This window comes from Pleurodeles waltl, chromosome 4_2 (genome assembly GCF_031143425.1).
Source record: "Pleurodeles waltl isolate 20211129_DDA chromosome 4_2, aPleWal1.hap1.20221129, whole genome shotgun sequence".
NCBI classification, from domain to species: Eukaryota; Metazoa; Chordata; class Amphibia; order Caudata; family Salamandridae; genus Pleurodeles; species Pleurodeles waltl.
This window is the reverse complement of record NC_090443.1, coordinates 456,726,786-456,750,954: the sequence shown is the minus strand read 5'-3', so window position 1 is coordinate 456,750,954 and position 24,169 is coordinate 456,726,786.

Here is a 24,169-nt window from a genome sequence, read left to right as displayed (position 1 = left end):
AGGGCCCTGTTCAGCGGTTCTTGACACGGCGGTGCCCTGTTCAGCGGTGCTTGTCTTGAAGGGCCCTGTTCAGCGGTTCTTGACATGTGTCTCCAGGGCACCAGATCCGGCCATGAGATGGAGTTCACTCGCCACCCGACATGTGGCTGCCGGGCCCTTCGTGCACATCTGTCTTCTCGCTTGCGGGGCCCTCCTGTGCTGGCGTCCTGGGCCCGTGGGTGTCCTCCTTCACACCTGGAATGGGGCTGGTGGGGTCCTCCTGGGAAGCTCGCCTGCTGCCGGACTTTTTGGGCGTGCTGCCCTTGCCACCCTTCCCTGCTCCTCTGTGGCCCTTTCCTCCCTTTGTCGGTGTGACAGGTGGCACCTCACTTCCTGACGGTGCCAGGGTAGTGCCATTGGAGCCTGCTGTCTCTAGCCTCTCGCGCCGGGCCTTGCCTTTCTTAGATTTTTTACCAGGGGGTGGGCTGGCTGTCCCTTTACTGCTAGCTGAAGTAGCTGCCCTTGAAGGTGGTGGACTCCAAAATCCCTGGACTATTGTCCTTGTAGGTCCAGGGGATGTGGTGGCTGAGGTGCTGATTCGACTCTTAAGAGATGGAGGGGGTGGGTCAGGTGATGGAAAGAGGTTAATTTTGGACAGGAATTTTTTTGTAGGAGCAGTGGGAAGGGTAGGTGCAGTGGGTATGGGAGTGGAGGAAGAGGATGTGGTTGTAGGTGAGTCAGGTCTGGTGTCTTTGGGTGCAGGTGCTTGTGCTGGAGGCTGTCGTGAGGTGGATGGGTGTTGGGTGGGTGGCTGTCTGCGTTTGTGTGGTTTGGAAGAGGGGGTGATAGACACACTGGGAGAGGACACAGGGGATGTGTTAATGGCAGTGGGGGTGGTGACTGCACGTGTGCGGAGTGTCCTGGTGGGTGTGCTGGTGATGGACGTAGTGGCTGATGATGTTGTGCATGCAAGTGTGAGTGGAGACGACACAGGGAGGGAGGAGGGAGACGAGGAGGAGGGGGACACAGAGGAGGCAGTGGCTGTTGGCATGTCTGCATGTGGATGTTGCTTGGGTGAATGCTTGTGTGATGTGTGGTGCTTATGTCTGGATGAGCTTGCCTTGGGTGTTGAGGTGTGTGCAGGCTGGTCTGTAGGTGTGTCTGGGATAGGCAGAGGAACAGGGGAGTGGGACTGGGTTGAGGAAGTTGGAGGAGGGAGGCAGGAGACAGGGATAATGGCTGCCATCAGTGCTGAGGCCAGAGCGTTGAACGATCGCTGATGGGCAGCCTGACCCGAATGAATGCCCTCCAGGTATGCATTACTCCGGTGCACCTCCCTTTCTACACCCTGGATGGCATTCAAAAGGGTAGACTGCCCAACAATGAGCGTCCTGGGGAGGTCAATGATCTCCTCACTGAGGGCAGCAGGGGTAACTGGGGCAGGGCCTGAGGTGCCTGGGGCGAAGGAGATGCCCACCTTCCTGGGTGAGCGGGCACGGGGCGAATGCTGAGGGGCTGCTGGGAGGGCCGAGCTGGCGCGCTGGGTGGCGGCTGTACCTGTTGTTGCGGTGGACACGGATGTTGCCGCCACCACAAGGGAGCTCCCTTCCGAGGACGTGTCTGTGTCGCTGGTGTCACCACGTGTCCCCGCTGTGGAGCTCCCCTCGCCCTCTGTCTCACTGGTGAACTCCGAGTCGGTTGCATGGCCCTCCAGGGCCATGTGAGATGCAGCTCCCTCGTGCTCCGATGCCACTTCTCCTCCGCCTGATGATACTAATGCACACATGAACAGGAAGACCAACAAAAAAGGGGGGGGGAGAAATAAAGGCATGTTGAGTGCATGCATTGGCGACACCGTTGGCGGAGAGGACAGACACAGAAGCCCCCTGCACTACGCCGCGCACTTGGGGTACACTACTCAATCCGTGGGACATGGCCTACAATCCTATGGACAACAAATCCACACATAGGTGACACAGGGCCATGATTAGCTGTACTAGGCAACCTACAGAGGGGGGGGTGGGGGCACAGGGCCATGCCTAACGGAGGGGCCTAGCCTACGGAAATCGCCCTGGCCTAGGGATACCCACAGACCACCTCCCCCACCCAGACACCTCCAATGTGCGCTAAATCAGCAGAATGTGCTTGTACTCACCCCCTTGTGTCTGCTGTGATGTCCTCACGCGCCCATCCAAATCGGGGTAGGCCACCGCCAGGATTCGGGACATCAGGGGGGTCAATTGACGGGAGCCACCCCTCCTACGTTGGGAGGCCATCCCCAGCAGAGCCTCCGCGGTCTTCCTGCTTCCGCGGCGGATGTCCTCCCACCTCTTGCGGCAGTGGGTGCCCCGTCTGTTGTGGACCCCCAGGGTCCAGACGTCCTTGCGATGGCACGCCAAATGTCGATTTTCTGATGGGCGCTGACCTATGTCACATGTACAGGGGGAGAAATAACATTGTCATAATTTTCTGCATGCTCGATGTGAGTGGCCCCCCATCCCCACCCTTGCCATGTGGCACATGCTCTCATCCGTCGTTTGATGCATGCCTCAATCGCTCCCCTCCCCACCATCTTTCATCCACCCGACTCAACCCAGGCATTGGCCACAAAGCATGGTCCCAGTGTACTTACCTGTTGGTCTGGAGGACCGTAGAGTAGCGCATACTGGGGGAGGACCCCATCCACGAGTTTCTCCAATTCTTCAGAAGTGAAGGCAGGGGCCCTTTCCCCAGTCGCAGCAGCCATTGTCTCATCCAGACCGAGGTCACAGCAGCACTTGCAGTATAGGTCCTCTCCTGTGGATGATCAGGTCTCGAGTGATTAAGCAGATAGAAAATGGGGGTCACGTCCACGGCTGTGCGTACCGCGGCGGTGCGTACCGCGACCGCCGGCGCACTTAGTCATTGGCTCCTGAAACCCATAGGGTTCAATGGTAACCAATGCGGCTTTGAGCCGCGGTCTTCGACCGCCTACCGCCACGGTGTGCCACGCCAGCGCATTGACCTCACATCCCATTGTCGCACTTCACAGGTCAGGCAGCCGCCATTTCAAGGGCCCACATGGCTTAATTCCTACTGCGTCACACATGCCTAGGCCTTGCATCGACACTCATACAAGCCATTCAATGCATAGAGAATCGTGTACTGTGCAAGCTGTGGGAACGTACCTGTGGGTTGATTTACTCTGTGCTCGCTGTTGTCCTTCCTAGGCACCGTCCACTGGGACTTGCAAGGAGATGGAGGAATGTTCCCGTGTACAGACCAATGGTGGACCTGTCGACAATGGAAGAAAGACATGTCATACTGACATACAGGCTTGATCGAGCCACTATACAGGAACTGTGTGCCCAGCTGAGTGTGAGAAAGTAGCCTCTTTCTAGCCTTGTTACCCCCACTTTTGGCCTGTTTGTGAGTGTATGCCAGGGTGTTTTCACTGTCTCACTGGGATCCTGCTAGCCAGGGCCCAGTGCTCATAGTGAAAACCCTATGTTTTCAGTATGTTTGTTATGTGTCACTGGGACCCTGCTAGTCAGGACCCCAGTGCTCATAAGTTTGTGGCCTATATGTATGTGTTCCCTGTGTAGTGCCTAACTGTCTCACTGAGGGTCTGCTAACCAGAACCTCAGTGGTTATGCTCTCTCATTTCTTCCAAATTGTCACTAACAGGCTAGTGACCAATTTTACCAATTCACATTGGCTTACTGGAACAACCTTATAATTCCCTAGTATATGGTACTGAGGTACCCAGGGTATTGGGGTTCCAGGAGATCCCTATGGGCTGCAGCAATACTTTTGCCACCCATAGGGAGCTCTGACAATTCTTACACAGGCCTGCCACTGCAGCCTGAGTGAAATAACGTCCACGTTATTTCACAGCCATTTTACACTGCACTTAAGTAACTTATAAGTCACCTATATGTCTAACCTTTACCTGGTAAAGGTTAGGTGCAAAGTTACTTAGTGTGTGGGCACCCTGGCACTAGCCAAGGTGCCCCCACATGGTTCAGAGCCAATTCCCTGAACTTTGTGAGTGCGGGGACACCATTACACGCGTGCACTACATATAGGTCACTACCTATATGTAGCTTCACAATGGTAACTCCGAATATGGCCATGTAACATGTCTATGATCATGGAATTGCCCCCTCTATGCCATCCTGGCATAGTTGGCACAATCCCATGATCCCAGTGGTCTGTAGCACAGACCCTGGTACTGCCAAACTGCCCTTCCTGGGGTTTCACTGCAGCTGCTGCTGCTGCCAACCCCTCAGACAGGCATCTGCCCTCCTGGGGTCCAGCCAGGCCTGGCCCAGGATGGCAGAACAAAGAACTTCCTCTGAGAGAGGGTGTGACACCCTCTCCCTTTGGAAAATGGTGTGAAGGCAGGGGAGGAGTAGCCTCCCCCAGCCTCTGGAAATGCTTTGTTGGGCACAGAGGTGCCCAATTCTGCATAAGCCAGTCTACACCGGTTCAGGGGACCCCTTAGCCCTGCTCTGGCGCGAAACTGGACAAAGGAAAGGGGAGTGACCACTCCCCTGACCTGCACCTCCCCTGGGAGGTGTCCAGAGCTCCTCCAGTGTGCTCCAGACCTCTGCCATCTTGGAAACAGAGGTGCTGCTGGCACACTGGACTGCTCTGAGTGGCCAGTGCCACCAGGTGACGTCAGAGACTCCTTCTGATAGGCTCCTTCAGGTGTTAGTAGCCTATCCTCTCTCCTAGGTAGCCAAACCCTCTTTTCTGGCTATTTAGGGTCTCTGTCTCTGGGGAAACTTTAGATAACGAATGCAAGAGCTCCTCCGAGTTCCTCTGCATCTCTCTCTTCACCTTCTGATAAGGAATCGACTGCTGACCGCGCTGGAAGCCTGCAAACCTGCAACATAGTAGCAAAGACGACTACTGCAACTCTGTAACGCTGATCCTGCCGCCTTCTCGACTGTTTTCCTGCTTGTGCATGCTGTGGGGGTAGTCTGCCTCCTCTCTGCACCAGAAGCTCCGAAGAAATCTCCTGTGGGTCGACGGAATCTTCCCCCTGCAACCGCAGGCACCAAAAAGCTGCATTACCGGTCCCTTGGGTCTCCTCTCAGCACAACGAGCGAGGTCCCTCGAATCCAGCGACTCTGTCCAAGTGACCCCCATAGTCCAGTGACTCTTCAGTCCAAGTTTGGTGGAGGTAAGTCCTTGCCTCACCTCGCTGGGCTGCATTGCTGGGAACAGCGACTTTGCAGCTACTCCGGCCCCTGTGCACTTCCGGCAGAAATCCTTTGTGCACAGCCAAGCCTGGGTCCACGGCACTCTAACCTGCATTGCACGACTTTCTAAGTTGGTCTCCGGCGACGTGGGACTCCTTTGTGCAACTTCGGCGAGCACCGTTTCACGCATCCTTGTAGTGCCTGTTTCTGGCACTTCTCTGGATGCTACCGGCTTCAAACAGGGCTCCTTGTCTTGATCGACGTCTCTTCTCTCTGCTGGTCCAATTTGCGACCTCCTGGTCCCTCCTGGGCCTCAGCAGCGTCCAAAAACGCTAACTGCACGATTTGCAGCTAGCAAGGCTTGTTGGCGTTCTTTTGGCAGGAAAACACTTCTGCACGACTCTTCACGGTCAGAGAGATCTGTCCACCAAAGGGGAAGTCTCTAGTCCTTTTCGTTCCTGCAGAAACCTCAGCTTCTTCTGTCCAGTAGAAGCTTCTTTGCACCCGCAGCTGGCATTTCCGGGGCATCTGCCCATCTCCGACTTGCTTGTGACTTTTGGAATTGGTCCCCTTGTTCCACAGGTACCCTAGATTGGAAATCCACAGTTGTTGCATTGCTGGTTTGTGTCTTTCCTGCATTATTCCTCTAACACGAGTTCTTTGCCCTTATGGGAACTTTAGTGCACTTTGCACTCACTTTTCAGGGTCTTGGGGAGGGTTATTTTTCTAACTCTCACTATTTTCTAATAGTCCCAGCGACCCTCTACAAGGTCACATAGGTTTGGGGTCCATTCGTGGTTCGCATTCCACTTTTGGAGTATATGGTTTGTGTTGCCCCTATCCCTATGTTTCCCCATTGCATCCTATTGTAACTATACATTGTTTGCACTGTTTTCTAAGACTATACTGCATATTTTTGCTATTGTGTATATATATCTTGTGTATATTTCCTATCCTCTCACTGAGGGTACACTCTAAGATACTTTGGCATATTGTCATAAAAATAAAGTACCTTTATTTTTAGTATAACTGTGTATTGTGTTTTCTTATGATATTGTGCATATGACACTAAGTGGTACTGTAGTAGCTTCACACGTCTCCTAGTTCAGCCTAAGCTGCTCTGCTAAGCTACCATTATCTATCAGCCTAAGCTGCTAGACACCCTATACACTAATAAGGGATAACTGGGCCTGGTGCAAGGTGCAAGTACCCCTTGGTACTCACTACAAGCCAGTCCAGCCTCCTACATTGGTTGTGCAGCGGTGGGATAAGTGCTTTGAGACTACTTACCACTCTTGTCATTGTACTTTTCATAAGAGAAAAATACACAAAACAAGGTCAGTGTATATACACATAGCCAAAAAGTTTTGCATTTCCTCTTTTCACTCTTTTCTAAGTGCTGAAAAGTACTTCTAACTTTCTAAAAAGTTCTAAAAAGTTTTAAAAGTTTTTTCTCTGTCTTTCTAAAAGCTCTGACAAACTTTTTATCTTTTACTATCACTTTAACTCTCTCTAAAAATGTCTGGCACAGGCCAAAATGTTGATCTGTCCAAACTTGCATATGATCACCTTAGCTGGAAAGGAGCAAGGAATCTCTGCATAGAGAGAGGTTTGAGTGTAGGGAAGAATCCTTCCTTAGAACTGTTAATTAACATGCTTAGAGTACAGGATAAGGCCATAAGTGCCCAATCTGGTGAAAAAGTAGCTAATGGTTCTCAATCTGTTCCAGGGACTCCCCCAGGAAAAGATTCAGGAAAGAAACTTCCTAGCCTGCCCATTACTAGACAGTCTAGCATAGTTGGTAATGATGATGAGCCACACCATATAAATAGTGTTGTCTCACATCATAGCAAAAGCATTTATTCTCACCATACTGGTAGTGATGTTTCTGTTAGCCAAGCTGTTAGGGTGGCTTCTGTAAGGGACAGGTCTCCTTCTGTCCATTCTCACCATACTTCTGTTTCAAGGCATGTCCCTCCCACCCACCCTGATGACAGATTGTTAGAAAGGGAGCTCAATAGATTGAGAGTGGAACAAACCAGACTGACGCTCAAGAAGCTACAGCTGGATTTGGATAGACAGACTTTAGAAGTAGAGAAGGAGAGACAGAAACTGGGTTTAGAAACCCATGGTGGCAGCAGCAGTATTCCCCATAGTCATCCTGCAAAAGAGTATGATTCCAGGAATCTGCACAAGATAGTTCCCCCTTATAAGGAGGGGGATGACATTAACAAGTGGTTTGCTGCACTTGAGAGGGCCTGTGTCCCTCAAAGGCAGTGGGCTGCTATCCTACGGCTATCATTTAGTGGAAAAGGTAGGGATAGGCTCCTTACTGTGAAAGAAAGTGATGCCAATAATTTTACAGTTCTTAAGAATGCACTCCTGGATGGTTATGGCTTAACCACTGAACAATACAGGATAAAGTTCAGAGAGACCAAAAAGGAGTCTTCACAAGACTGGGTTGATTTCATTGACCATTCAGTGAAGGCCTTGGAGGGGTGGTTACATGGCAGTAAAGTTACTGATTATGAAAGCCTGTATAACACAATCCTGAGAGAGCATATACTTAGTAATTGTGTGTCTGATTTGTTGCACCAGTACCTGGTAGACTCTGATCTGACCTCTCCCCAAGAATTGGGAAAGAAGGCAGACAAATGGGTCAGAACAAGGGTGAACAGAAAAGTTCATACAGGGGGTGACAAAGATGGCAATAAGAAGAAAGAGGGTGAAAAATCTCAAGATAAGCATGGGGATAAGGGTAAAACCAAAGATCCCACTTCAAATCTTAAACACTCTACAGAGGGTGGGGATAAAACAAATTCTTCCTCTTCTTCCCAACCTGCACACATTAAAAAGCCTTGGTGCTTTGTGTGTAAAAACAGAGGCCATAGGCCAGGGGATAAGTCCTGTCCAGGTAAACCCCCTGAGCCTACCACCACTAATACATCAAGCTCTAGTGCCCCTAGCAGTAGTGGTACTAGTGGTGGGACTGCTGGCAACAGTCAAGTTAAGGGTGTAGTTGGGTTCACTTATGGGTCCATAGTAGAAACTGGGGTAGTCAGTCCCAAGACAGTTTCTGTCACACCTAGTTGCATTGGCCTTGCCACACTGGCTGCTTGTCCCCTTACAATGGATAAGTACAGGCAGACAGTTTCAATAAATGGTGTTGAGGCCTTGGCCTACAGGGACACAGGTGCCAGTATCACTTTGGTGACTGAAAACCTAGTGCACCCTGATCAACACATCATTGGACAACAGTATAAGATTATTGATGTCCATAACTCCACTAAGTTTCTTCCCTTAGCTATAATTCAGTTTAGTTGGGGTGGAGTTACTGGCCCTAAGCAGGTGGTGGTATCACCTAGCTTACCTGTAGACTGTCTCTTAGGTAATGACCTAGAGGCCTCAGGTTGGGCTGATGTAGAGTTTTATGCCCATGCAGCCATGCTGGGCATCCCTGAGGAATTGTTCCCTCTCATTTCTACTGAAATGAAAAAGCAAAGGAGAGAAGGCCTGAAAACTCAGGATCCCTCTCCATCAACAGGTAAAAAGGGTATCACAGTATCCCCTAACCACCCTACCATTCAGGATACCATTCCTGTGGTGGGAGAAACCTCTCCTGGGGTGGCACCTGTTCCAAGGGAATCATCAGTTGGCAAAACTGTACTCCCTGAGGTGGAAGTACCTCTCTGTGGGATAACTAACATTGGTGAGAAAAAGAGCACCATTTTAGTTAACATGGAGCATCCCTCCAGCCCTCCCAGAGAAACTTTAGTGCAGAAACTCTGCACTGCCTCACAACACTTAGGACAGCATCCCTGCCCTAGTGTGGAGCTCATAGGACAGCATCCCTGCCCTGTTCCAACTCAAGAGAAACAGCATCCCTGTTCTCTCTTCCAGCCATATGGACAAAGTTTTTGCCCAGCTATGGCTTTTCTGAGACAGCATCCCTGTCTGGCATTTCCATCACTACAAATAGGTTCAGCGGACAATTCCCACTGCTCTAACCTAAAACTTACTGATAGAACCTCTGAAAATACATCTTCACATTGTTGCTTAGCTAAGAAACTTCAAACAGGGTGGTTTACATCCCCACAGGGAAGTAACCATATAGTGGATGATAAAGGGAGTAACCAGTCTATTGCAGAGCTACTCTCTACTTATCACCACTTAGTCAATAAAGTCTCAACTGGCCAAGGTTAGCCTTATTGTCCTTCGTTTGGGGGGGGGGGAGTGAGAAAGTAGCCTCTTTCTAGCCTTGTTACCCCCACTTTTGGCCTGTTTGTGAGTGTATGCCAGGGTGTTTTCACTGTCTCACTGGGATCCTGCTAGCCAGGGCCCAGTGCTCATAGTGAAAACCCTATGTTTTCCGTATGTTTGTTATGTGTCACTGGGACCCTGCTAGTCAGGACCCCAGTGCTCATAAGTTTGCGGCCTATATGTATGTGTTCCCTGTGTAGTGCCTAACTGTCTCACTGAGGCTCTGCTAACCAGAACCTCAGTGGTTATGCTCTCTCATTTCTTCCAAATTGTCACTAACAGGCTAGTGACCAATTTTACCAATTCACATTGGCTTACTGGAACAACCTTATAATTCCCTAGTATATGGTACTGAGGTACCCAGGGTATTGGGGTTCCAGGAGATCCCTATGGGCTGCAGCCTTTCTTTTGCCACCCATAGGGAGCTCTGACAATTCTTACACAGGCCTGCCACTGCAGCCTGAGTGAAATAACGTCCACGTTATTTCACAGCCATTTTACACTGCACTTAAGTAACTTATAAGTCACCTATATGTCTAACCTTTACCTGGTAAAGGTTAGGTGCAAAGTTACTTAGTGTGTGGGCACCCTGGCACTAGCCAAGGTGCCCCCACATGGTTCAGAGCCAATTCCCTGAACTTTGTGAGTGCGGGGACACCATTACACGTGTGCACTACATATAGGTCACTACCTATATGTAGCTTCACAATGGTAACTCCGAATATGGCCATGTACCATGTCAATGATCATGGAATTGCCCCCTCTATGCCATCCTGGCATAGTTGGCACAATCCCATGATCCCAGTGGTCTGTAGCACAGACCCTGGTACTGCCAAACTGCCCTTCCTGGGGTTTCACTGCAGCTGCTGCTGCTGCCAACCCCTCAGACAGGCATCTGCCCTCCTGGGGTCCAGCCAGGCCTGGCCCAGGATGGCAGAACAAAGAACTTCCTCTGAGAGAGGGTGTGACACCCTCTCCCTTTGGAAAATGGTGTGAAGGCAGGGGAGGAGTAGCCTCCCCCAGCCTCTGGAAATGCTTTGTTGGGCACAGAGGTGCCCAATTCTGCATAAGCCAGTCTACACCGGTTCAGGGGACCCCTTAGCCCTGCTCTGGCGCGAAACTGGACAAAGGAAAGGGGAGTGACCACTCCCCTGACCTGCACCTCCCCTGGGAGGTGTCCAGAGCTCCTCCAGTGTGCTCCAGACCTCTGCCATCTTGGAAACAGAGGTGCTGCTGGCACACTGGACTGCTCTGAGTGGCCAGTGCCACCAGGTGACGTCAGAGACTCCTTCTGATAGGCTCCTTCAGGTGTTAGTAGCCTATCCTCTCTCCTAGGTAGCCAAACCCTCTTTTCTGGCTATTTAGGGTCTCTGTCTCTGGGGAAACTTTAGATAACAAATGCAAGAGCTCATCCGAGTTCCTCTGCATCTCTCTCTTCACCTTCTGATAAGGAATCGACTGCTGACCGCGCTGGAAGCCTGCAAACCTGCAACATAGTAGCAAAGACGACTACTGCAACTCTGTAACGCTGATCCTGCCACCTTCTCGACTGTTTTCCTGCTTGTGCATGCTGTGGGGGCAGTCTGCCTCCTCTCTGCACCAGAAGCTCCGAAGAAATCTCCCGTGGGTCGACGGAATCTTCCCCCTGCAACCGCAGGCACCAAAAAGCTGCATTACCGGTCCCTTGGGTCTCCTCTCAGCACGACGAGCGAGGTCCCTCGAATCCAGCGACTCTGTCCAAGTGACCCCCACAGTCCAGTGGCTCTTCAGTCCAAGTTTGGTGGAGGTAAGTCCTTGCCTCACCTCGCTGGGCTGCATTGCTGGGAACCGCGACTTTGCAGCTACTCCGGCCCCTGTACACTTCCGGCGGAAATCCTTTGTGCACAGCCAAGCCTGGGTCCACGGCACTCTAACCTGCATTGCACGACTTTCTAAGTAGGTCTCCGGCGACGTGGGACTCCTTTGTGCAACTTCGGCGAGCACCGTTTCACGCATCCTTGTAGTGCCTGTTTCTGGCACTTCTCTAGGTGCTACTGGCTTCAAAGAGAGCTCCTTGTTTTGCTCGACGTCCCTTCTCTCTGCTGGTCCAATTTGCGACCTCCTGGTCCCTCCTGGGCCTCAGCAGCATCCAAAAACGCTAACCACACGATTTGCAGCTAGCAAGGCTTGTTGGCGTTCTTTCGGCGGGAAAACACTTTTGCACAACTCTCCACGGCGAGGTGGATCCGTCCACCAAAGGGGAAGTCTCTAGCCCTTTTTGTTCCTGCAAAAACCTCAGCTTCTTCTGTCCAGTAGAAGCTTCTTTGCACCCGCAGCTGGCATTTCCGGGGCATCTGCCCATCTCCGACTTGCTTGTGACTTTTGGACTTGGTCCCCTTGTTCCACAGGTACCCTAGATTGGAAATCCACAGTTGTTGCATTGCTGGTTTGTGTCTTTCCTGCATTATTCCTCTAACACGACTTCTTTGTCCTTAGGGGAACTTTAGTGCACTTTGCACTCACTTTTCAGGGTCTTGGGGAGGGTTATTTTTCTAACTCTCACTATTTTCTAATAGTCCCAGCGACCCTCTACAAGGTCACATAGGTTTGGGGTCCATTCGTGGTTCGCATTCCACTTTTAGAGTATATGGTTTGTGTTGCCCCTATCCCTATGTTTCCCCATTGCATCCTATTGTAACTATACATTGTTTGCACTGTTTTCTAAGACTATACTGCATATTTTTGCTATTGTGTATATATATCTTGTGTATATTTCCTATCCTCTCACTGAGGGTACACTCTAAGATACTTTGGCATATTGTCATAAAAATAAAGTACCTTTATTTTTAGTATAACTGTGTATTGTGTTTTCTTATGATATTGTGCATATGACGCTAAGTGGTACTGTAGTAGCTTCACACGTCTCCTAGTTCAGCCTAAGCTGCTCTGCTAAGCTACCATTATCTATCAGCCTAAGCTGCTAGACACCCTATACACTAATAAGGGATAACTGGGCCTGGTGCAAGGTGCAAGTACCCCTTGGTACTCACTACAAGCCAGTCCAGCCTCCTACATGGAGCCACACCTGATGTCACCCATCCGCCAACCCACAGGGATCCCCCCTCTAGTGCAGGTTCTGTCAGTACTCCATTTTTTGGCAAGTGGGTCATTTCAAACAACAGTGGCCATTTCATCAGGGATGTTTCAGCCTATGTTTTCAAAGGTGTTGTCCAGAGTGTTGTCTGCCCTGCTCAAACACATGCGGAGATACATCGTTTTCCCTGAGGTGGAGGATTTGCCTACAGTGAAGGGTGATTTCTATGCCCTTGGACATATTCCCAACATCATTGGTGCCATTGATGGGACACATGTGGCTTTGGTCCCCCCCAGCAGGAGTGAACAGGTGTACAGGAACAGAAAAAGTTATCATTCCATGAATGTCCAGGTGGTCTGTTTGGCTGACCAGTACATCTCCCATGTAAATGCCAAGTTCCCTGGGTCAATGCATGACGCGTACATCATGAGAAATAGCAGCATCCCTTATGTGATAGAACAACTACAGAGACACCGTGTGTGGCTAATTGGTGACTCAGGTTACCCCAACCTGTCCTGGCTACTGACCCCAGTGAGGAATCCCAGGACAAGGGCAGAGGAACGGTACAATGAGACACATGGGCGTACTAGGAGGGTGATCGAGCGGACCTTCGGCCTCCTGAAGGCCAGGTTTAGGTGCCTGCATATGACAGGTGGATCCCTAATGTACTCACCAAAGAAGGTGTATCATATCATCGTGGCCTGCTGCATGCTTCACAACCTGGCTTTGCGACGCCAGGTGCCTTTCCTGCAGGGGGATGCTCCAGATGGTGGTATTGTGGCAGCTGTGGAGCCTGCGGAGAGTGAAGAGGAGGAAGACGAAGAGGACGACACAGACAACAGGGACACAGTGATACAGCAGTATTTTCAATAACACACAGGTAAGAATCAACACCGGCATTTTACATTTACTTACAGTCTCCTGCCTCTCTACTGTCTGAGTTTCCCCCCAGTGTATGTTAACTGAGTTGTGACTTTCCCTTCCAATTTCAGATATGTGGGCCCCACTGCGTGACCTCTGCGTTGTTTGCCCATGGACTACAGCTGTGTGACAGTGGTATGTTGTCATCACAATGTAACTGGTCATTTTGGCACGTTTATGTCTAATACATATTTTCAAAAATACAGGCAGACTCCAGATTATTTGTGTGCAATAAGTGTGTTTATTAAAGTGCTCAATTTTGGGACATGCTTGAAAATCGGTGATGGTGGAGGAATGTCCATGGCTGAGTCCAGATTCTCAGTCTCACAGATGCATTGTCCATATGCCTGTGGAAGGTGGAGCAGGGGCAGTTTAAGGTTGGACAGGGTGACAATGTGGGACAGTGGGATGACATCAGGGGGTATCCTTTCCTGGCAGGGGTTTTGGCATCCTACTCTGTCTTCTTCCTAGATCTCAGGCCCCGCTTGAGGGGTGGTTCTTCTTCTGCAGGGGGTGGGGTTCTGGTGGCCGGTTGTACTTGTGTCGGGGCCTCCTGTCCACTAGCGCCGGCGGAGGTGGTAGCCTGTTCCTGGTCCATGCTAGTGACAGGGGCCCTTTGTGGTGCCACATGGTCCCGCAATGTGGTGACAATCTGGTTGAGAGCCACAACGATGGTGCCCATTGCGGAACTAATGTTTCTCAGTTCTTCCTTGAACCCCATAAACTGTTCCTCCTGCAGTACCTGGAGCTCCTGGAACCTGGCCAGGACCGTCGCCATCGTCCCCTGGGAGTGGTGGTATGCTCCCATGATGGAGGTGAGGGCCTAGTGGAGAGTGGGTTCCCTTGGCCTGTCCCCCCCCTGTCGCACAGCAGCCCTCCCAGTTCCCCTGTTTCCCTGGGCCTCTGTCCCCTGGACCGTGTGCCCACTACCACTGCCCCCAGGCCCCTGTTGTTGTTGGGGTGGTGGGTTAACCTGGGTTCCCTGTAGTGGTGGACACACCGCTGATTGACGTGTCCTGGAGACAGAGGCATGGGCCCGCTGGGTGGGTGCTGTGCTGGTGTTCCCAGAGGGGGGTAGGTCTGCTGTGGCCTGTGGCTGTGTGAGGGGAACCGACTGTCCCGAGGTCCCTGATGGGCCGGGCTGGTCATCTGGGTCCAGGGAGACAGAGCTACTGTCATCACTGGGGGCCTCTTCTGGGGGTGGGATGGACATTTCTGGACCCTCCTGGGCGGTGAAGGTGGCATTCGGGTCCTGCAGGGGTATAAGTGTATGGTTATTGCTTCTGTGTGTGCCATAGCGTGCAATGGGTGGGTGCCCGTGTACCCCAGTGCTGGCATTCCCTTGTGGGGGCTGTTGTGACTGCGGTTTGTGGGGGAGATGGGTATGTGCAGTGGGCATGCTTAGGTGATGGGTGTTGATGGTTTGTGGTGGCATGCAGGGTTTGGTGTTGGGATGGGTGGGTTGTGATGGTGAGACATTAGCAAGGAGGATGTGTGATGGGGGCGGGGGTGAGGGTTGGGGTATGAGTTGGCATGCTGGTGGGTGGGGGGGATGAAGTAGTTGAGATTAGACTTACCAGAGTCCATTCCTCCAGATACTCCTGCAAGGCCCTCAGGATGCAGGATGTTCAAGACCTGTTCCTCCCATGTTGTAAATTCTGGGGGTTGAGGTGGGGGTCCGCTGCCAGTCTTCTGCACCGCGATGTTGTGCCTGGATACCATGGAACGCACCTTCCCCCGTAGGTCGTTCCACCGCTTCCTGATATCGTCCCGATTTCGTGGATGCTGTCCCACAGCGTTGACCCTGTCCACTATTCTTTGCCATAGCTCCATCTTCCTGGCAATGGTGGTGTGCTGCACCTGTGTCCCGAAGAGCTGGGGCTCTACCCGAACTATTTCCTCCACCATGACCCTGAGTTCTGCGTCTGAAAACTTGGGGTGTCTTGGGGGTGCCATGGGGTGGTGTGGATGAGGTGTGGGGTGGTGTTTGCGGTGATGAGTGTGGTGAGTGTGGTGGTTTGTGGTGTTTTTTGCGTGGTTGTTGTGTGGGTGATGGTGTAGTGTGCCTCTGTGTGATGGTGTTCTCTATTCTGTGCTGTCTCTCTCTGGGCTTCGTCTCTGATTTGTGGTCGTAGGGGTTTGTGGGTGATGTGGGTGTGTGTTTTATAGTTAATTGGGTGTGTGGGAGTGTTGTGTGTATGTGTCTCAGGTGTGTGTATTTCAAATTGTCCAATGTGGCTGTGTTTTGGAGCTGTATGTGTATTTTGAGCGCTGCGGTGTGTACCGCCAATGGAATACCGCAGTTGAAAGACCACCGCGTGGATTCGTGGGTCGTAATGGCATGGGCGTATTTCTGTTGGCGTGACGGTGGAGGTTTGGTCTTCGCCAGTTTATCGCTGGCCGTTGGTGTGGCGTACTTTTGTGGATGTCGGGTTTTTGGCGGTTTGCCTCTTGAATGACCGTGGCGGTTTACCGCGACCGCAGCAGTGTTGTGGCGGTCTTCTGACCGGCGGTAAGCGCCTTTTACCGCCGAGGTCAGAATGACCACCTTACTGTGCAAAACGAAATGTTCGATTACCTGTTCCAATGATGGAATTGAGGTGCAGACAAACAGTGTTGATGAAGGGGATGATGGTCAGTTCTCAGAGTTAGAGACAGAAACCGCGAATGAAGGTTACCCTTTGATAACATTATTCCCGATGCTTACATTGACTGACTTACCAGCCGAGTTACAGGGAATGGTGACAGAGAAAGTGTGGGACTTGACAGGAAAGGAAGTGGGACTGATAAAAGTAGTGGAACCAGTTAAAGTACAAGTGAAGCCAAATGCAGTGTTTCCCCAGGTGCCGCAATATCACATGGCACAAGATATCCTTATTCAGGTATCGCAGATCATGGTGGACTTTGTAAAGCAAGGGGTTCTGGCAATGTATTTCACCGATAACGGGTCTGAAAAAGCCTTGTGAGAAGGTCCGAATTGTGCAAGATTTGAGGAAAATAAACAAGATTGTGGTAAAGTGTTGCCCCACAGTGCCAAACCCAGCAGTGATCATGTTCCAGGTTCCGTGTGATGCTGAATGGTTCACCGTTGTAGACTTGTCACAAGCTTTCTTTTCGGTGCCTCTTCATGAGGACAGACAGTTTTAATTCAGTTTCAAATTCCTGGACAAAGTGTACAGTTGGTGCAGAATTCCTTAAGGGTTTTCTGAGTCACCGTCCATCTTCAATCAGATATTGAAAAAGGACTTAGAATCCTTAGTACTACCTTTCAGTTCGACTCTAGTACAGTACATTGATGACATACTAATTGCGTCAAGGACAAGAGATGACTGTAGGTATGACACAATTGCCTTACTGAATCATTTGGGAAAGAACGGTCATAAAGTGTCTCCAAAGAAGTTGCAGTGCTGTCAAAAAGAGGTGAAGTACCTAGGACATTTGATTGAGAGAGGGTCCAGGAGAATATCAAAGGAAAGGGTAACAGCTATTTTGCAGATGAACCCCCCCGACAACAAAGAGATATGTCAGGATGTTTTTGGCGATGGTGGGCTACTGTCACCAGTGGATATCCAACTTCTCAATTATCTCAAAACCATTGGTAAAGCTGACAGGCAAAGAGACTAAGGACGAACCGTATACCATAACTCTGTCTAAAGAAGAGCTTGAGTCATTCATGGAGTTCAGAGAGTGCATGTGCAGGGCACCAGCTTTGGGTATGCCTGATTGCACAATGCCTTTTCTACTGTTTTGTCATGAACGTGATGCTTGTTCTTTGTCTGTCTTGACACAGGCCCATGGAGGTGCAAACCGCCCTGTACCATATTTTTCAGCTACCTTGGACCCCGTCGCAGCAGCCTTACCGGGTTGTTTGCGTGCAGTTGGTCAAAGCCTCACGCAGTGTGAAGGCATAGTGATGGGACATCCCTTGACAGTAATGGTTCCACATTCAGTTGAAATTCTGTTGACTCGAACTAAAACCCAGCACATGACGAAAGCCCGACTTACCCGATATGAGACAATCATTTTCGGGTCGCCTAATGTCTCATTGAAGCGATGTTCTGTATTGAACCCGGCAAACTCTACTTCCTGTTGAGAATACCCAGATTTATAGTGAAGAGGAAGTGGAGCATGATTGTCTTGAGGTAACAGAACTATGTACCAAGCCTCGACCTGACATTCAAGATACGCAGTTAAAGGAAAATGACTGCATTATGTTTGTTGACGGATCCTGTTTGAGAGACTCAGTCGGAATGCTGAGAGCTGGTTATGCTGTGTGTACCATAGCTGGTATTATTGAAGCATCCTGGCTCGAGAGAGTGTATTCCGCACAAGTGGCAGAGCTAATTGCCCTTACTAAGGCATGCCACGCAGCTGAAAATCTGAGAGTTACTATCTCTACTGACAGCAGATACGGATTTGGAATTGTACATGATTTTGGCCAATTGTGGTCACAGAGAGGTTTCATGACCTCTTCTGGTTCTCCAGTGAAAAATGGCGAACACATAAAGGACTTGTTACATGCAATTCAGTTACCTCTTGAAATTGCCGTGGTGAAATGCAATGCTCATGTTAAGTCACAAGACTTTGTGTCAATGGGAAATGGGTATGCAGATCAAGTCGAAAGATTTTGCGCATTGAACTGTATATCGTTCAAGGATCAGTGGGAATTGTTACTGCAAACTGAAAATGAAACATGCTTGAACTTTGCTTTAAGGGTGGTTGATACACTAGATGAGCTAAAAACACTACAGGGTCGTGCTAGCAGAGAGGAGAAACGCTCCTGGCAGAGAATGCAATGTGTACAAAGAGCTGATGACTTATGGGTCTCAGAGGAGGGGAAACTGGTTTTGCCAAACAGTCTTCTGTCACAATTTGCAAGGCTTTATCATGGACAGGCACATCTTGGGAGAGATGCAATGATCAGGTCATTCAAGATTGACTGGTTTAACCCAAAATTCAGACAAGCCGCAGAAGTTACCTGTCACAGGTGCATCATCTGTCAACAGATGAATGCCGGAAAGGGAACTGTGGTAACCTTGAGCCACATAGGGAGAGCTGGCGGTCCATTTAGCAAGATGCAAATGGATTTCATTGAGATGCCTGTTTGTGGAGGAATGAAGTACGTGTTGGTGATTGTGTGTGTTTTCCGCCATTGGATTGAAGCTTACCCCACACGTAGAAATGACAGTCTCACAGTTGCAAAGCTGTTGTTCAGAGAATTAATACCACGGTTCGGTTATCCGGTCTCTTTAGAATCAGATAGGGGCAGACACTTCGACAATGAGGTGATTAAGCTCTTGTGTGTTGCATTAGACATTGAACAAAAGCTGCATTGTAGCTACCGCCCTGAAGCATCAGGACTAGTAGAACAAATGAATGGTACCTTGAAGTCGAGAATGGCAAAGATGTGCTTAGCTACCAATATGAAATGGCCAGATGCATTGCCCTTAGTGCTGATGTCGATGAGGAACACCCCTGATAAGAAGACAGGACTATCACCCCATGAGATCCTTATGGGCAGAGCTATGAGGCTGCCCGCAGTACCTGCAAATGCTCTTGTGAATATCACGGATGATATGGTGTTGGACTACTGCAAAGGTTTGGCTGATGTGGTTCGTTCTTTTTCTCACCAGGTGGAAGCCAACACATTGCCACCGATCAGTGATCCAGGTCACACCCTGCAAACCGGTGACTGGGTGGCTGTCAAGAAGCACGTGAGAAAGTCGTGTTTGGAGCCGTGCTGGAAGGGGCCATATCAAGTAATACTGACAACAACCACTGATGTGCAGGTGTTCCAAACTGGATACATGCCAGTCACACAAAGAAGGTAACGTGTCCGACTGATGAGGAACTTGAGGTCTCCGACTCAGCAAGTCCAGAGAAGGAAGTCTCAGGGCCAGAAAATAGCCAAGGGGGAACTGAGACTGTAAGAGAGCTCACTGAGAACAGCCTAGTCCCTCAAATAGTAAATGTGTTCGAGAGAGGTGACAGTGTGCCTATCTCAGTAGAGGCAGCAGGAAAACTAAATCAAGGAGAGGTTCTCTCAGAAGTAGACGGATACAGGTTAGAGCTTGAACCTGTTACAGACCCAGAAGAAGAAGAAGGGGAAATAGTGGAGAGAGATCAAAGCACACCGGCATCCCCTGAGCCAGTTGCAGGTCCATCAAGAGAAAACACCATAGCACAAGAGGAGGGTGCTGTTCAGCATCCTGAAAGGACAAGCAGGAAGAAGACGCATAAGGGAGATAATTGGCCAGAGAAAGAGGCTGCGAAAGAAAAGGTCATACCAGGTGAAACAATAACAGAAGAAACTGATACATCCCGAGTAGAGGATCTAAGTGAAGGAGAATTGCAAGGCGAACTCAGATTGAAAAGAAAAAGAACTGCAAATAGAAGGTACGCAGGTCCTGAATGGGCATATGCAACGACATCTGAATGGCAACAAGAATTCTTAGCATTCTGTTTTGATCGAGAAGTACCAGGTCAATCTTACGGTACCTGAATTCAAACAGAGAAAGAGACTGTGTTAAAACTAAAATTGAATTCAAAAAGCTGAAAAGCTTAGAAAGAGACTTATAAATTACCGGATCTGACACTGATAACCTGAACTGACTTTGAAACCCGATTATGACAAGCTGCTAACCTGATTTGACAAAAGGGTCCTGGAGTGAGTGAAACGCTGTAAATACACGCAGAGAGAAAGAGACTTTATATGAAGAAAAAAAAAATAATGTTTTTTATATCGTCCTCAAGTTGATTGTTGTTCTGCTAGCTGATTCTTTACAGACATGACTTATAATAGAGGTAATAACAAAAAGGGTAAGGTGTGTGTTTGGTTAAGTCTTATATTAGGTATTGTGTGTGCAATAATAATTGTAGGTGTGATTGTGGGAATGCCGTGGTTGGATAAGAAAGCGACTAACAATGCTTCAAAACCTGAGACTACAACACTAACACCGTGGGATAGGTTTGAGCAAGATACAAAACACTTGCATGAGGGAACTAATTCAAAAGGGGAACTTTCCACTAACGTTTTCTATCACTTGCTGAATGAGTATGTTGAAACCATGGATGCAAAGAACTGTTATGTGTGCACAAAGATTCCTTCAGCAGTACAAGAAGGGGTCACCTACCATAGCCTTCCACTAACTTATGGGATAAGTTGTAGTTTGCTACTAACAAGATTCTATAATCAAGAGCATGTGCAATATTTTTATTCACATTTGGATGTGGTGTTTTCTTTTGTGCCAGTGATTGAGTTTCTGAACAAGTTAGCTAAGGAGCATAGTATAAAATTAGTTAGAGGTTTCTTTGAACCAACGCTTACATTTGGGACAGCTTATGCACACATCAATAATCTGACTTGTTTATTGACACCTGTAGAGAAAAGCTTTTTAGATCACACTGATGATAGACGTAAAGCACTGAAAGAAAGATTAGAAAAGGGGCTAGAGAAACGCACATATGCAAATGATTATGCTTATACTGCAATAAAGACACAAGGCAAGCTAGCTATAGATGCATTACATGTAGGAAGGCTTTGTTTATATAGGCCGAAATCTGAACATGACACTTTATTTGTGGGAACGCGTGAATGCAGGCATGTGTTTTTGTTTTCAGAGTAAATGGACATTCATGTTAAATGGACAGGATCCAGCGATCCATGGGATCTATTATATCTGTGGACTTAATGCTTATTACCGTCTCCCTAAGGGATGGTATGGGACATGTTATTTGGGAATAGTTTTCCCAAAGATTTACCAGATTGATGACTTAAAGCAAATACCTAAAACGTCTGAATTACAACATACTAGACAAAAACGAGAGACAGCGGCTTCAGTTGGGGTTATCTTAAACTCCATAAAGATTCGAAAATTGTCTACTATTGTGGATAACATGCTGACAAATTTTACAGGGGCTATACTCCTGATGGATACTGAACTTGCTGCGGAAAGAGCTATGACTCTTCAAAATCGGCTTGCTTTAGACATTCTTTTAGCAAAGAGCGGCGGAGTCTGCAAGATGCTCAACGAGCATCATTGTTGCTCATATATACCCGATAATAGTAAAAAGATTAGAGGTATGCTTACTAACCTAACTAGAGATAGTGCAGACTTGAAGGATTTGAAGGAACCTGGAGTGTGGGAGAAAGTGGGAAAAGGAATTGCCAGAGTAGGGAGCTGGTTTACCAATATTTGGAATGGGGTACTTGCAAAAATATTAGGGGGTCTATTAATTGTTCTGCCTGTTTACTAGGTTTATGGGTAGCATGCAAAATTAATGACAAAATTAAAAGAATTTGGACAAAGAGAAATAAAAAGAATGAGGAAATTGAGAGGGAGAAAATGTTTAATGAAATCTGGGAAAGTTCACACAAGGGACAAGATGTTGAAATGCGCATTATGCGCAAGGTGAAAAATTAAAGTGAAAGGTCAAAGGGAAAGGTTTGTGTGATGACGAACGTCATCAGAGGAGGGACTGAGAGAGCGTAGCTTATATAATCTATATTAACATGCAATGTTTATGAATTAATGTGTGATAATAGAAATTGCAGTAATAATTTCTTTTTTTTTCCGGCTTAAACGTGCACCTGAAATGTGACCACAGGGAGTGGCCGTCAATGTATACATGGACTAATAGTGAGGACTAAAATGTTTATAAAATGTTATATTGAATAGGTTCTATACTAATTATTAATCATTGTGTTATTGAATTTGTGCTGAAATCCTTGTAGGCCTTAAGTTAGCATGAGCCGAAGCTTAGATGCTTGGCTCTCATATTAAATGTATTTTTCCTATCTTGCAGTGTGCTGACTCGCAAAAGGACATGACCTCTTGTTTTCTTCAAAACTAGAAGCCGAATGTAACCATGCTAGATCCGTTCTCATGCATTCTTCATTGCTTGTAGGGTGATATTAAATCAAAATGCAACAGTGTAGATTAATGTAATGTACAAGGTCATTCAAACCGGTGAAGACAATGGAGCTACTGACCAAAAGATGTGCAAAGAATTACAGAAAGATGAAATCATACCGGACGTGCCACCTCTTAAGACATCGAACAGGAGAACCAATGAGAGACTTGTAAAATAATATGGGGTGAAAGATAAATGACCTAATGTATTTTCTGATAGGTTAAAGATAGTGGGGTATAGCAGATGTCCAATAGAATTTTAGGGGAATGTACAACGAAAAAGGGATAAAAACCCATGACACGGGGAGCCATTTAGGAGGGTTAGGGAATGCTATTGATTTTATCCAGAAACTTTGTCACTCTGTTTGGTGACTTATTGGTTCGTTTAGAACCATCTTTGTCCTTAGATTGTCCATATTACACTTTACCTCCTTATGAGGGAAGTGCCCCTTTTTGCCCCGGAGCTGAGTTCTGACTGATGGATATTTGACTGATGTCCTGAAGACAAAGACTGAACCTGTGCACTGACCTAAACTTTGGAGGGTAACTATGACAATACATACAATTGTGATTTGTCTGTTTGCTTTTCCTTTCTAGGTACCAACTGCTTACTTTGACAGAGACCATAGTTAGATGTTTTCCAAATTGGTGTTCTAAATTGTTTAGCATGAAGCCCAACATGCCAATGCTAATTAGTGGTTAGGACAGGTGCTCACTAAACTGACGCAAATAGACAAACAACCGAATCTATGTTTTGTTGAACTGACGCGTTATTGATACTCTGCTAAACTGATCTATGTTCACGCCGTGTTATGTTTTGATGTTTGTGTTTCTTGCCTTAATGAAATCCTATTAAAGTTGCCATATCGTGACTATGCTATTATGTTTCTTGGTTTTGAGATTAACGCATCTGCTTTTAGAATTGTGAACAATAGGGAATAAAACTCATAAAAATTCTACTAAACTGGTGTGGTTATTCATGTCTGCAAGGTCATGGTAGTAGTTTTGAATTGATTAATGACTTTGAAATGTATTGTTGTGATAAATATTAATGGCATTATTGACGTATTGATTGACATATTGATTAGCTATCTCATCCTAAGGTGTCTCTCAACTGGGTCAAAAGATGCATTGGCCTAAAACGAGTCCTGATGTGTAATAAATTATCATAAAGGGACGCGTTAGCACTATAAAGTAGCCATGATACCTCACTTGGAATTAGGGGTGGACGTAAATCGCGTAATTTGTTGTAGTGAAATTACAGCAAAATTATGCAAGATTACACAAAATTATGCAAGGAGTACAACTCAGCTTTAAAAGCAATCCAAAATGGACCAGAGGATGCATTTTAGACTAAGAAAGCAGTGCTAAATGCAACGGAACACAAACAGCAGCAGCACGCAGCCACTCATGCTTGCTAGGTTCCGTGTTTCTGTGCTCCTGCAGTAGAACCATTGTGCCAAATTACTCATAATTGCATGAACAGGCATAATCTCAAAATTTTCGGTTATTTTGTGTTAAAAGATTAACATAAAATTACAGAAATTACTCTGATTACTGTAGCATAATTAAAATTTTACCCAGGTCCACTTGGGATTCCTTTTATCTCAACGGGCATCATGCCTTTATGCAACTATGCCATGCACATACCAAAGATCAGCAATATTTTAGTTTTTAAAACGTATGTGTATTTCATCAAGAAACAACAATTTCATCTTCTTTTAGTTTAATGTCCTCCATAAGACATTTAGGGCCTCATTTACAAGAAAATGACGGAGCCTGATGCTGTGCCAAATTTGGCAGCACCGTACTCCATCATTTTTTAAACACAGGGA